At 41.3% G+C, this 15545-nt stretch overlaps 1 protein-coding gene across 12 annotated transcripts in view; it reads left to right on the forward strand.

Annotated features, from left to right (window-relative positions):
- Nucleotides 1–253: 253 nt before the first annotated feature.
- The window catches only part of RALGPS1 (Ral GEF with PH domain and SH3 binding motif 1), a 120123-nt gene continuing 104831 nt past the window's right edge, over nt 254–15545 (forward strand). For 4 of the 12 annotated variants that reach the window (XM_037400448.1, XM_037400449.1, XM_037400445.1 and 1 more), the window contains exons 1-2: nt 256–410; nt 7040–7158. The gene's annotated coding sequence lies outside the window, so the exon portion shown is untranslated. Of the gene's footprint in view, nt 411–7039; nt 7159–10044; nt 10088–10932; nt 11006–15545 lie in introns of all 12 variants that reach the window. The other 8 variants (XM_037400453.1, XM_037400452.1, XM_037400454.1 and 5 more) reach the window with 5 other exon arrangements.

Consider the following 15545-nt stretch of genomic DNA (forward strand, 5'->3'; position numbering starts at 1 on the left):
AGCCAGCCCGAGCGCGTGACCACCTCCGGCCAGGCCCGGCCAAGACCTGCCCGCCGCCGCGGCCCCGACCCCACCGCCAGACGCCGCGCACCTGCAGGCGGTGACGGCCTCTGCGCAGTGCCTGCGCGCTCGCACACTCCCGCCCCGCCCCTCCCCGCGCCGATTGGCCAGCGCTGCCGTGCGCAGCGCCGGTTGGCCGGCGGGCCCGTCAGTCTGGCGCGCCCCGGCTCCTCCCCTCGCTCCCCCGCCGCCGGCCTGGGCCTCGTCCTCAGCGGCTGCGGCGGGCGGGGGGCTCGGTCCGGCGGGCTGGCGGCCTGCGGCGCTGTGGGCGCGCCCCCGTCCCGGTGCCGGCGGGGTCCCCGCGCCGAGAGCGCTCGCGGGCGACGCTGGGCGCAGCCGTTCCCGGCCAGGTGAGACGGGGACGCGCCCTGCGTGCCCGCCGGGACAGGTGGGAGCCGGCCCCCGCCCCGGCACGAGGGGGCCGCGCTCGCCCCTCCCGCCCCGCGGGCTGCGAGCCCTCCCGCTGCCGCAGCCCCCCGCCCGCCGCCGTCCCCGCTTCGGGCGTGTGCCGCGAGCGGAGCTCTGCGGCGCGGGCCCGGCCGAGAGCCCCCCCCTCGCCTCCGCCGGCCAGGGCCGCGCCGCCTGCGGGCAGCTGCCGGCGCTCGGGCAGGGCGGGCCGGGCGCGGCCGCGGGCAGGTGCGCGGGGGGGGCTGGGCCGGGCCGGGGCCCCGCCGCGCTGTGGCAGGGGGCGGGCGGCGGGTGCCCGTCTGAGCGCCGCGTGGCCTTGAGGCCGCGGAGCCGGGCTGGCGGCCCCTCGGGAGCGGCCCCTCGGCCCGGCGGCGCGCGGCTGCCAAGCGACGTTGTGGCGCTGGGCCCGGGAGCGCCGCTGCCACCGCCGGGAGCCCGGTCGGGCCGCGGTGCGGGGGGCGCGGGTGTGGGGGGCGCTGGGCGCCCCGGGGCTCGGGGGGCGGCGGGAGGAGCCTCCCCGGGGGGCGCGTCGCCTGTGCAGGGGAGCAGCTGAAGCCCCGCGTTTGGTCATGTCCTCTGCACCTTCCGAATCAACCGGGCAGCTCCGTGCCCGCGGTGGGAGCGGCGTCGTGCAGGGGCCGTGGAGGAGCCTTGGTTGGCCGCGGCCTGTTTTAAAATCACATCAGATAATTTTTGGTCTGGCTTCAGCAGGATTAGGTACTCCCAAGGGTTTGGGATGTGGTGGAGGAAGAACTGTGGTTGGAATTAAGTGTGTAGCCGCAGTGTGCCTTTTGTCTCTAGTCTGTTGTTCTGAACCCGAGAAAATGGAATTTATGTAATCTCTTGTCTTTATTTATTACTGAAAAAAAAAATCTGGGTTGGACCCCTGTTAAGATGTGGAAAGATCTTCCTTGCCTTGAAGAGTTTATCACTGAACGTAGCGATCTCTGCCCTCTAGGTCCAGCAGTTGTGGTTACAGCCAGATTTGGTTTCCTGTGGGTGCTGTGCCTGGTGGATGTTCTTTATGTGTGCGAAGGACAGGGAGGGGATGGAGCAAGGGCAGAACTACGGGCACTTGTCTGTTCATTTTCTGTATGTTGTCCGCCCTGCCAGACATAGCACCAGTTGGAAGAAAAACATCAGAAAACTTTATTTTAACCAAGTTGTTTTATTATTTTTTGTTTATTGACCTTATTTTAGTAAAGGGGCAACATCTAGAAATCAAGATGGGCCATAGTTGGTGAGCTTTGCTTTTTGTTCCCTGACAACTTGTATTTCCAGTCTCTTGGCACGTTTTGTAATCAAGCTTTACATACAGATGTGATAGTGTATTTAAAAGCATTACTAATGAGCACCTTAGAAAATGAAAGATACTTTCATTTATTGTGTATACAAACATAAAATACCTTTAAAGCGAACTTCCATAGGAAGCATGGCTTTTGTTGAACTATGAGACTGAGAAACTTATTTAAAAGTAATTATTAGGTGACCGTATTTGCTATATTTTCTGCCCCAGTCAGTGTTTGCTGTGGCTAACAATGGTGCATCTGAATAGTGTTTTATTTTTTGTTTTTCAGTCACTTTGGTTAAAGTAATACATTGTATTGACAGTCAGCAAAAGCTCATCTTTCTCAACTGCTCAAACGTATGGGTTTTTTTTAATTAAACTTCAAATTTCAACAATTCTCTAAAACATTTTTTCTGCACATTTTTGCTCCCATTTTTCATCATACTTGGGGTATTAGCCTATATGGAATAGGGGGAGGAGGAAGAATTCAACAGCAAGATTGCCTCATTTAAAAACCATGTGTTCTATTCCTGTGATACTTCAGAAGAGTAACACTTTTCATCAGCAGCTCAGAAGACTGACTTGTTTTCACTCCTAAACACGTCAGTTTTGAAACTAAAGATCTAGAAATGGGAGTAGGGGAGCTAGGTAGCAGCTGTATAAGTTGGAATTTTGGAAGTACCATAGGTGAAAAAGTAACCAAAAGTTTTGGAGCCAGTTATACTTACCAGGGCTCAGGACAGCAAGGAAAAACTGGTATCTGTTCTGGAGGAAGCGTAGCAATATGTTTGTCTGTTGCTAGGCTAATTTGGGAAAACCATCAATGTCTGTATAATAAGGTTGGTTTTGGTGTGTGTTTTTTTTCTGGCGAGAAAGAGGATGTCATATCAGGTAAGAACTGAACTATTTTCAGTTAATGAATGTCAGACAGTATCTCCCAATGATAAACAGTTTAAAAGCCTGAGAACCAGGTTTCTTCTTAATTGCTAGATAGATGTTGAGATCTCTGGCCTGCCAGTCCCGATTTTGAAGTTCTTGTGTTGAGCTAACGAAAGGCAGGTGCTCTATGGAGTTTATTCTTTAATGTTACCTTGATTATCCATATCAGACAAAATAATAGGGGAAAATAGGATGGGCTTTATTTAATAATATGTTGAAGAACAGAAATATTGGGGTAGTTAAGACAGCATGGTTCTGTGAGAAATTTGTCTTGCTAACCAAACTAAATTTTATTCTTGTATGCAATTCTAGGTTGAATTGACGAAGGTAACTAGGTAAAAACTACAGATATGTTTACTTAATCAAGCACTCTAATACTGTGTGATACTTGGCCTAAAAAAATAACAATGTATTATCCTTTTAATAACAAACAACAAAATTGATCATTTACTGTCTATCAGATGTATTAATACTAGCTGCTTGTGAAAGAACCATTTCTTATAAGAATGATTCTACAGGGAGTTGTGCTAGGTCTGACAGTGCACAGCTTCATCAGTCATCTGGCAGTAAATTGGTGAATGCCATGGTTAACATTTGTAGATAACATCTTGAAAATGTGAACAGTTAAGACAGTCAGTCTGAACAGGGTGAAGTAGACCACTGGGCACATGATGTATTTGAATAGAGTGTGTTAAGGTCAAAATATTTATATTTGAACCTGTAGGCTTCATTTAAAGCACAATCAAATGTGTTTTGAGGTGTGGACGTTCTGCAAATGTTGCAGGCATTCAAAATAGGAAAGCAATGCAACAAGAACTCTCAGTGCATTGTTACAGGAAAAAAAGGGTTAATTCTATCTAAACAAACAGACAAGGAAGTAATGAACAGAATCAGGAAGAAGATTTTAAGTCCTAAAGTGTTTAGTGAAAAGGATGCTGGATTGTAATATGCATTTTAAAAAGGAAGGTTAAAAGTTCTGAGCGCCCCAAAATTAGGAGTGGAAGTGTATTAAGAATTTTTGATGGGAGAGCTGAAAAGCAAGAGCAGCCAAATTGATTAAATGCAGGATCAAGGAAGGTCTCAAGCACAAAAGGGAAATGTTTGCTGCAGTCAGCCTCTTTAGGAGAGGCGAGAGAGGTATCTGTGAGAACATTGAAGTGATCAGAGAAGTGTTGGTTGTAAGGGCTTACATGAGAAGGCCAAAGAACAAGTATTAAGTGTGTGTGTGGTGTTCTGTGTCCAGCCTCAACTCAAAACTGATGTAACATAGAATCAGAGTATCCCAACTTGGAGGGACCACAGGGGTTGAGTCCACCCCCCTGGCTTCATACAGGGCAACCTAAAAGTTAAACCATGTATCTAAGCATTGTCCAAACATTTCTTGAATAACTTTGCAAAACAATCCAAGACATCTAAGGTGGGATGTGGAACAGTATGCTTAAGTAAGTATTCACAGGCTCTATGTTAGGCTGAAATGATGTCATATGAGGAAAACATGAAGCTTTTAGAATAAGGAATTACTGTAGTCATAGGCTAGTGTAAGCGCGGAGGAATCTCCAAAGATAATCTAGTCCAAATTCCTGCTCAGAGCAGGGCCAGTTTTAGAGCAGGTTGCTCAGCATCTTCCTGAGTTTGGAATTTTGAGATTCCATAACTTCTCTGGGCAACTTGTTCCAATGCCTGAGCATTTTCACTGTGAATATTTTTTTTCTCATGTATGATTGGGATTTACCTTCCTGTGACTTGTCTCTGCTGCCTCTTGCGTTTTCATTGCTTGCCTTGGAGAAAAGTCTGGGCCCATCTTCTCTGTGATTTCCCATTCAGGAGTTGGAGCCAGCAACAAGATCAGTCCTTAGCATAGTCATTTTAAGATGAACAAACCCAGTGCGCTCAGCCTCTCCTCTTGCATCTCAGCTGTCTTTCAGCTGGCCTTTTATCTCATATATATTCTATTTCCTGAGCAATATGCTAGATGAAGTCTTCAGTCTAGATTTGTTTTCTGAAACTACATTAGGATGGCTTTCCAGAAAATTATCTTATTTCAACATCCTTGTGCTTGTTTTAATATTACTTTGAATATCTTTAGGTTTATCTTTTAAATGCTATCTTCAAGTAATAGAAAGTGAATAGCGGAAAGTTTTAGATATTTATAATACCATTTGGTGTTTTCAGATTTAAAAAGTTGAATAAAAAATTCTGCAACTGGTATGTAAATGTAGACTCCGCTTTTGTGTTTCAGCAAAGCATAGCTGACCCTTTACCAAAGGAAAAAAGACTGCTTAAATAACACTGTTAAATCATGCTGCTTTCAATTTTCTTTTATGACTACATCTGTTGGTTTCATAAGCAGTCAGAAATAGATATTCAGAAGTATCGCATCTCTTAGAAATAAGTACAAGAACTTTTAACTAAGAAAGTAAACTAGTTTACACTTTTTGTAAAAAAAAAACAAAAATACTTTCTCATGTTTGGATCTGAAAGCAATTTGCTGTCTTGCAGAAATTTCTCCAAAGTAAACATTTAGATACCCTCTTATGGAACATGTTGCACCAAAGATGTTGAGGAAGATACAAGGTTAATGGAAGCTTTAGTAGCTCCTTTAGCAAGTAGAATGAAACATAAGGATTTTGCACTCTTCTGCAGTTTCCAAAGATGTAGTTTGAGATTACCTAATTTCTATAGGTTATATTTCCTGATTCCTGTCATCCCTTGAATATGTAGTCCTAGATATTTTCCTTGGTTCAAAGCTTTTCATCAACTGTAGTGGTTAATTGGATTATTGTGGAAAATTATTTTTTTACTGGGTTTGTTGTGTGAAACATGTTTTAACTTCAATGAATGTCAGTCCCTTTAAAAGTTGTTCAGTTCATTTGTGGTGAGGCACAGAGGTAGTCTTTAATGCAGGATACCAAATACTGATGAATTTTTTTCAACAAGAGGCTGTTTCTCCCATTTGTTAATGTTTTCATGGACTTCTGTTTGCTGACATCAGGTGGCATGTGTATCTGTTCCTGATAAATTCTTTCTGCCTAATTGATGTCTGTCTGCAATATGAAATGGCCTTTTGACTATTAACAGCATGATGGAGGTGGACAAACAGGAAGAGTTAATGCTGCCTAATTGAAAAGTTCAGATACACCGGAGACTGCCAGCACAGAGTTTGCAAAGGCATTTTTTTCAGATGTATCAAATTGTTACATGGAAAGTTAGTTTTCAAAGCCATTGAAAATGAAAGAAGTAGACAGAATTGAGCGTGCGCACAGGCACACACACAAACCCCAAAAACTTAATTACCAGGGAACAAATCTGATTGACAAAGCTGGGATGGCATGTGAACATACATTATGTCTGTAGTTGGTTGAAATACTTAAGTAGATGCTAGCTCATTTGTAGCTCATCTTTTATGAACTAGGGTCATTTATTTATGCAGGGAGTAACTGCTGTACACATACAGAGTTCGGATGAGTTTTGAGCATATGAAGAGAATGCTGCTTTTCCAGCAAAAGATAGCTTTCTTTGCCAGTAGGAATTGAATGTATTTAAAGGCTAGCAGATAGGTGGTTTTGTATGTGGAAGCTCCTTAACAGTAGAAGAATAGAGACTGTAGTAGAGGCACAGTAGTAACACCATGTGATCTGCAGTGATTTTTTTAACTTTATCAAAGCAACATGGGCTTTAATGGGGTTTTCATGGTAGTTTCCATATCAAAGTATCTATCTTTGAGGTTATTTTGATGTATAATTTTCTTAAACATTAGCTGGTATAAAAGTTAATGTAAGGCAAAAGAGGAGAAGAAGGAAGAGGTGTGTCTAAATGTCACCAAGTGAGTTGCCTACATGGCATTTTCTCAGGTTTGCTGCTGATCATGTTGAGTGGAAGAGCTGTAGCTTGATTTGCTGGTACAGAGAAAGAAGAATGATTGTATTTGGTTTTGTGACTGTTCTTTGTTTAGTTAAGTCTTCAGGAAGATGAAGTGAGAATTAGTGTTTACCATTCATAAAGTGCCTTGAAATAAGTGATTAAAACCAATAAGCAAAACCCCGTCAGCTTGGACCTTGTGTTCATTGATGGAGTGAGGAAAAATTACAGGTACATATTTGGAGAATAGTTATGAAATTCCTTACATGTTGCTCTTCCCTCTGGGATGTATTCTTTAGTTCTTTTGTGCTTGGCAATTTGTCACATACCAGTGAAACTAGAATGGGGAACTAGCCATCAAAGCCAGGAGGGAGAGCTAAGAATAGAAATACCATAATGCATGTTTCAGGTGAGGAATGCACAGTTGGAGAACAACTGAGTTATATAATAAACATCACCATAATTCTGTTTTCTGTTAATTTACAGGAATGTCATGCTTTTAAACAAGATAAACTTACTAAATAGCCAGAGCTATACCCAACAACAGACTGATGGAGGTGTGCAGCAAAATGGGTTGAATGAGTACAGAGCTACCTTGTTCCACTGTAAGTATGCAATTGTAATTCAAGTAGCAGGTATTTTCCTATTTTCACTTGTTTGATACGAGAAATTATGTCAGTTCTGTTTAGAGAACTTAAGAGTTGTGATAGTATTATACTGTAATCCAGCAGATAGATATTTATGTTCGTGTGACTGTTTTATTGAGGTTCCCCCCAAATATAACTCTCCTAAAGTGTATCTTGTCCTTCTAACCTATACCAGTCAGCAGACTTGGTTCAAGAGTAATGGCTTTTGGGGGAGGACTTTGGCTGGAGAGAGAACTGCAGATTGGTCTTGATATTGATCAAGATGGTATTGAGTTCTTAACTTGAGGGTTTTTTTGTTATTATTTGTTCTTTGTAGGTTATTGTTGTTAACCTAGAAATATTTTCTACTTTGTTCCCTTCAACGGGGCAGTGCTTTCTCCCTGTGTTATATAGTAATCTTTCAGTTTCTTAGAATTTGCTAAGATGGAGTTTGTGTTCATGTTTCATTTACGAGAAGTCATTGCCAGTTACCATAGGGTAACTTATGTTTACATGGTTATAAAAGTTGATTTATTTTTTTTTCCCACATGCCAACAGGCAGCCTCCATGAACGCTTTTGTAAGGGTGTGGCTACTGCAGACTATCAACTGCATGTAGTTTGGATTAAGATAATGTAATGTATCACAGCAAAACTCCTCAGCTCCATTATGGGAAAAAAGTGGCCCCTGAAATAGCAATATAGAGTTCTTTCAGTGTTCCAGGAAAAGTAAGACCAGCAGTTCAAGGACATTACTTCTAAAAAGTGTCAGTGGGAGGCTAGATCAGAAAATCTGGTCTGATAGCCTCCTTGAATCAGTGTGTGTATTACAGTCAAGATGTCTTCACACAATCGTCTTGGCAGGAGAATTGCTTCAAGACCAGTTAATTTTAAACCAGTCTTCTGAGATGCATGGGGTATATATCTCTGCTAGATTTATCACCTAGATCTATCTAAGTGAACCTGCTTTAGCAGGGGGTTGGACTAGGTGATCTCCAGAGGTCTCTTCCAACCCTGGCCATTCTGTGATTTACTCTCTAACTCTGAGGAAGCCTGAGCCAATTGAAATTGGTAGTCTGATGCTCTTGAGAAGTGTGTTAGCTAACTGAATAATCAGCTCTGGGACTTGTACACATAAAGTGTTCAGATTCTTCCACCCAGGACTTCAGAATTTTGGAATGCATATTTCTATATTATATCTACATTGCGTTAGTTTTCGGCTTAGCACATTGATAGCTGATGCCTTAATCTGGCTTTCAAACTTGACAGTGCAACCCTAAAGGCACAAAAGAATTAGCTCAGGGGAGATGGCTTTTTTCCCCTCCTGTGTCTGCTATGGCCCTGAAAAGCTGCTAGTAAGTACTACACACCAGCTGGTGCACCTGCAAGCCAGTTGGGAGAGGACGGAGCTTTTCTCAAGTTCACGCGTATTCTCTGGACACTATATGTATCTGTATGGCTTGTAAGTGGCCAGTCATTGCATTCAGTGAACTATAGGGTTTCTGTCATATTGAATATAAATGTTCTGCTAACGTACTTTCTCTGTCATCTGGGAGTATTTGGAAATTAATTAGGAAAATTAAGCAGACTGAATTATTGGCCTAGAGTGTTGGGAAATTATTTAGCTACATAGATTACCAGCTCTAGTATGTGTACTGTTTAAAACATTCACAGCTGAGTTTACTGTATTGGGTGTGGTGATTTCTACTTCTTTGTAGTTACTTCCATTAACAGTGTTGTTCCTCCACACTTACCTTTCTTTTTTTCTTCTTTTTTAAAGGACAGACTTACAATTCTAAGCTGTGTATTGCTTACTCTTAATCTCTGAACCATTCCCACAGTGTGCAGTTATTAATGTGACAAAAAAATTATTTAATCTTTGGGTTGCAGTCTGTTGAAGACTTCATGTCAAGTTGGCTTTGGGCTATTCTTATTTTCTGTTTATTCTCTAATTTCCATTATGTAAGTTTGTGGGTTTTTTTTCCCCTCCATTTCCCTGTCAGCTTTTTACCCCTAGTACCATTTTTGAGATGATTATTCATCTCTGTGGATCTTGAGCAGCATCACTGACTTCTTTCTTCTTGTTTGGATTTAAAATTCCAGATAGCTTTTGTAAAAATGGTAAGCCTCTAGTGCATTTGAACTTTGGCATTCAGCCCACCCAACCTCCCTGACTCTTTTCTGCTGAGGCTGATTTTCTTTTCTTACTTTCTGGCCATCCCGTTATTAGGCAACTTCTTGTTCTATAACAGAGGCAAATGGATCAATCTTTTTGCTTCATTGGTATGCTGTCACTTTCTCTGCTCTTTTTACATGGTCATATTCTCACATAAGTAATTTTCTTGCTTATTTTTCTGTCCTTCAGCATCTGGTTTTGGCAGGTTTCTACAAACCTGGAGTTTTCTATATAAATTCTTTCCCTTCATGTGTGTTTCTTAATCCCCATCTGTACATATCTCTGGTTGGTTTTCCTGACTTCAGATCCTCTCATGCATAAGACAGTGCAAGTACTGTTGTCACATACCTACTTGGGTAAATGCTTTGCAGTTTCTGTTGTGTCGTTCTGTTTTTTCCTCCTCATTCTGTCATCTCTGTCTCTTCAGTAGGTGATTCCTTCCTAGGATTTAAAGATGAATACAGGAACATTGAACTCATTCCTATAAACTTGCAGACAAGGAACACCATCATCCATCCTTTGTTTGCTAGACTTTAGTGTGTCAGCTTTTGGTTTTCTTTGGTACGGACTCTATCTCTTACACCTTTTTGGAAGCACAACCCACTCTTGCAGTGACTGCAAGCCCTGTAACCAGTAACGATCTCTGAACAGCTCCTGTATGCATGTGTTTTTCCTAAATTCTCTGATACAGGAGCCTTGGATTTGCAGTTGGCATCTGGAACATGCTAATTGAAGTAAGTAGACATTTACACTGTGTAAAGTCTTTATTGTACTTAAATACTCTCAAAATAATAAACATCTCTGTCTCAATTTCTACATAAATTGTGATCTTTATTTAGGTTTACATTGGGCCTTCTAATAGTTAAATTGTCCAAGTCATCTAATCTTTCCTGTGCAGCAAGCGTACCGATTCTGCTCACTCACTCTAGCCTGCCAAAGAGAGTGAGTGTTGCTCTAATTGAACTGTGGTGCCATTTGTCAAGGATATTCAGAATAGGCCTCATCAAGCGCTCGGAAAGTCCATCACCCAGCAATTTTCTAGTTAACAACCTAAGGGATTCAGACCTGAAGAACAGGTTGGTTCTGGATAGCAACCATTATTGTGTTTGCTTAAATGAGTAGTCATCAGAACTTTTGCTTCAGTTTCTTGATTCACTGCTCCCTGTTATTTCTAAGAAATGAAGCTGGAGTATTTTTTTCAGAACTCAGAAGTGCTGGTGTCACATGTAGTCCTCTTCTGTTCTCTTAGTTTTCTTGCAGTCTGTAAGCCTATCTAATTCTTGTTTTATGCTACTGACCCATTTCCTGATAACACTGTATCAATTATTTTCTTTGTTGATGTACTGTGAGTCACAGAAAGACTCTTGTTTCTTGTTCAGTGATGAAGGCTCCTAGGACTATTGTAAGTCAGCCTCTGCCACCATAGTGCTCAGCACTAGTTCAATGAAAAAATGGGAAGGGGAGGGAAGGGGAACTTGTTTCATCCATTTGTCTTCAATTAAGGCACTCTTCACTTTGTCTTGCCTTTTTTTCCCCTCCTTACTGGTTATTTCTTGGCTGCTGTGATACTGTGGAAAAGCATACTGGACTGCACCAGGAAGAGCATGGCTAGCAGGTTGTAGGATGTGATCCATCTTCTTTACTCAATACTGGTAAGGCCGTATCTCGAGTGCTGTGTCCAGTTCTGGGCTCCCTATTTCAGGAAGGTTACAGACTTATTGGGGTGTGTCCAGCAAAGAGCCACAGAAATGATTAAGGGACTGGACCATCTTTTGTATGAGGAAAAGCTGAGAGATCTGAGGCTGTGTAGCCTGTGGAAGAGAAGGCTCAGGGAGATGTCACCAGTGTGTAGAAATACCCAATGAGAGGGTGTAAAGGATAGGGAGCCAGAGTTTTCAGTGGCACCCAGTGAATGGAAGAGGCAGTGGCACAAATTAGAATAAAGTACATGGAAAACACATGGAATTCCACCAAAACGCAAGAAAACACTTTGTTTACTGTGGAATGATCAAGCACTGGAACATGTTGAGCAGAGATTATCTCCATCATCCATGGAGATAAAAAACCCAATTGGACATGGTCCTGGGCAACCTGCCCTGCTTGAGCAGAGGTGTTGGACTGTGTAATCTCAAGAGGGCCCTTCCAGCATCAGTGATTCAGTGGAAAGATAGTTAACTATGGTTGTGGGTATTACAGAGTCTGAGAGAGACAGTGGGTTTTCTAAACTGTCTGCAGGTGAAGCAGTGAAGGAACGTGGCAGTAGTTGTAAATAACTCTTCATGCTAAAGAAGGAGTATTTGTCACAGTCCTACGTGAACATCTTGACCATTGGAGTATAAGTTAAATCACAGGCAAGGTAGTAATGGTAATTATTGCCTCCTACACTTTGCACATCTCTTCCAGAATATTTGCTTTTACAGCCAAAATGATTTGGCAGTATTAATACTAAGTTTGGAATGATGGAAACTGCGAGGGATAAATTATTGTCTAGCCCTGAGTAAATCCTGTTCTTCAGGGCTTAGGAGCACAGCGCAATCTAGTACTGTCTTTTGAATGAATTCACAATAACCAAAGTTGTGTAATTTTCTCTGTATTTATTTCTGTTATTTTTCTAAGGGATGCTGTAACAGAGGTTCTTAGAGTACTCTATTGTGTAAAAAAACCCACCCTAAAACCTAGAAAGTACTTTTTTCCATTTTCATTTCTTAATCAATTAAAGATAGTACCTATTGTTAGGATTACATATTAAACCAGAATATTTTAAGGCATTTTGGAAACGGGCCTGGGATAAGTTAAGAGTCAGTGCCACCTAGTGGAACGTTGGAAACTTTGAAGTGTTTTAAAACTTGATTAGGTAAGATTTGGAGAGGAGAATCCACAGGGTGTTATGGTTGACGCAGAATGAGAGATTCCAAGTGGCAGCAAAGGATACTATATTTCTTTTTTGGAGTAGCTTATAGTCATTATTCTTCATTTTAACAAAGGCAGCTTTTTTTTTCTTCCCCATTTATAGTAGAACATGTGAGATACTTCTGCTGACTTCTAACATTTGATTGCAAAACCAGCTTATTGTTACTAGAACCCTCGGAAGCCGCAAAGGTTGTTATGCTTTCGTGGCAAATATTGCAAATGCTAGTCTATACTAGTTCCTCTTTGTAATATATTGCGTAGATGCTGTTTCAAAATATGTTAATGACGTTATGTGTGACAGGCAGGTTGTCTTTCTGATCTTGAACTGGTCCTAAATACAAAACTTCAGCTAGTTTTGCAAAGAAATTTAAATCAGAATGCAATGTTTGTCTACAGGTTACCGCTTCGGTTGAGCAGCATTTCTGTCAGTTCTTCAGTGGATGTAGTAAAGGTGTGGGACATCATCAGGATAAAAATAGCATCACACATTCAAACCTGCATTTGCAGCCTACTGCTCTGCCATGGTTTTAGTAGCTAAGGATCCTACGAGATATTAAATAATTTTGAAATAATTTTTTATTTATTAAAAGTTTAATTTTATTTATTAAAAAAGTATAAATTTTATTTATTCAAGTTTTAAGAGCATTATGAAGAGCCTTTTTGTTACGATGTTGTGCATACAGCTCTTAAACTATTAAGACTTAGACTTCCCGTTCACTATAATTCTGAAATTTGATAAGGCCTTATTTTTATTCAGCTTGTTGAATGTCAGCTTACCTGTTCAGTGTAGTGATTGCCATGGATTTCTTTGTGTCCAGATTGCCCTATGACGAAAAGTTATTTTGAAAATCCAGGATTTGCACTGTTGTAGGGCAGCCTGGCTATGACAGAGGATTCTGTGGCAGTATAGTTCCACATGTGGCTAGTCAAGTAGAATGTATCATAAAAGCATGACCTGACCATCAGATGTTGTTTTTATCCTACCATTAGGTATAATTCAAATTAGTTGTGTATTCATAAACCCCAAACAGTTTGGGACCCAGATTCTGAAGTTGTTTCTTAAATTCATCACAGTAGCCACTTCTTTCCTTACAGCAGAACTCATTTGAGTGTACATGCAGTAGAGGGGCGGGAGTGGGAAAGTAGAGACAATTTTAGTAAGAAATCAACTTTGAATCTGCTTTTTCATGAGTTAAGACTTGATTCGTTGGCAGCTGTTGGGAGGTGCTGCAAGAATCAGTTTTTCAGCCTGTTTGCTCAGTAGTGATGCATGTTATTGAATATTTATTTACTTTAGTGATTTCAGTTTGTGGTCAGTTAAATCAGTGGGGTTAACACATAGTTAATCGATGGCCTCTTAATAAAGTTTATAGTTGTTTTGGTTAAAATCCTGTCACAGTCTGTTGAAGACTGATAGGTCTGGTGGCCCTAAATCTGGGACACTGCTAGATCTGCTCAACTTCTGTATTTGTGGTGGTAGTGTAACAGTGACTGGTGTAAGTTGCTGCACTAAACTTTGAAATGCTCTTTCCCTTCAAAAGGTGTATTGTCATTGGATCTTGTCACAGCTTGATACAGGGATTTATATACTAAATTATAAATACTATTTCCATTACATTTTCATTATTATTAACGATAGCAAGAAGTTTCTCTGAGAAGAATATGCATGAAGCTACTAAATTGTTCATGGCATATTTTATCTATAGGTGGTACTGTTGCCTAAAGCATGATGAAATACATTACTGGAAATACACAAGGCAGTTTTCTTTTAGGAGAATCTTTAGTCCTATAATTGTAATGGCTTTTTAATCTTGTGTAGCCTAATTGCTTTTTTCTTACTACACTTCTGTAGGCAATTACTATTAAAACGCAGGCTTTTGAATATTTTAGAATTTTTTGTGTTGTACAAAATGGCCACCAAGGTCTAATGTTGAATTATTTCAAAAGGACTTTTGAAATTAAAAGAGCTTTTTCATATAAAGCATTGTGACTAGACACTGTCCAGTCTGACATGTGGGAATGGCATACAAAAGATTGCTTTTTTCTGATGGAGGTGTGGTTCACATGGATAATTTCTGCCTTTACTGTAGATGTGGTCCTTTTCCTCTCCACTTTGCAGAAATTGTACGTGAGTGGATGAGAAATGGGGTTTGAGAGGTGATACTTGACTGGACAGGGGCACTCAGGAAAGTACATTCAAACACTACATTATGTCTTCACTAAACTTTTCAGAGGGGATGCTGTCAGGAACAAAACTGTTTACACCAGTGTTCCTCAGTGCTTCTGGGGTTTGTGTGTTAATTTTTCTCTAGGTTAGCAAGTATCCATGTAGCACTCAGCAGCTGCTTCTTTGAAAGATTTAAAGAAATTCTCCTTTAGAAGTCCTTCCAGACTGGCTTGCTCTGTCACTGCAATAACAAAACAGCTGTAAATTGCTCAGACTCTTCTGATTTTGAAAATACACTTTTTTTTCTATTTTTAACATTAAAATTACGGTACTAAACAAAAGAAACCTAGCGAGGGGGGAAAAAGTATGTAAATATCTAGATACAGAGAACAAGCCGTGCATGGTTTTACATACCTTGATGCTAATTGCCTTTTTATCTTTATTTAGCAGTAACACAAAAAGATGGGACTGCTTCTCCCCTCTTACAAGCCTCTGGGCTGAAGCTGGATGTGATGTAGATCATGATACAAGTTTCACATCAGTGGCTGAATGCAAGCACAGGGACTCAAGTATAACTACATTATTGTTTCATCCTGTTTTCATAATGCAATCCCATTTTCCTTTTCCAATACGTTAACTGTGCTAACATATTCTCATTTGTACTGTACGCCCACAGCATCTGAATATGACTTTGTTCAAGGTTCATCAAGGAAAGAAACATTATGGTGAACATCTGGAGGAACAGTTTTAGAATGAAGAAAGAGGAAGATGAGTGCAATGATGAAAAACAATTCAGAATTTAATATGGAGCTCTGTATGGTCTATTGTAAATATGTCCTTAGGTCGTGGTATTTGCCAGTGAAGTGGAATAGTATACTGTTGATCTTGCTGGAGGTAAAAAGCAGGATTCTTTCAGTAGTCTTCATTCCCTTATCTTAGTTGATGACAGCTAACCATTCTGATGTTTGATACCATATTCTGGAAAGCATGTCCTCTGAGGAGCAGCTGAGGACTTTGAGTCTGGAGAGAAGGAAGGCTGAGGGGCAACCTCATAGCTCTGCAGGTTCCTGAGTAGGATGTGGAAAGGGAGGTGCTGAGCTCTTCTCCCTGGGATC

The sequence above is a fragment of the Falco rusticolus genome, chromosome 9, assembly GCF_015220075.1.
Source record: "Falco rusticolus isolate bFalRus1 chromosome 9, bFalRus1.pri, whole genome shotgun sequence".
In the NCBI taxonomy this organism is placed as follows: Eukaryota; Metazoa; Chordata; class Aves; order Falconiformes; family Falconidae; genus Falco; species Falco rusticolus.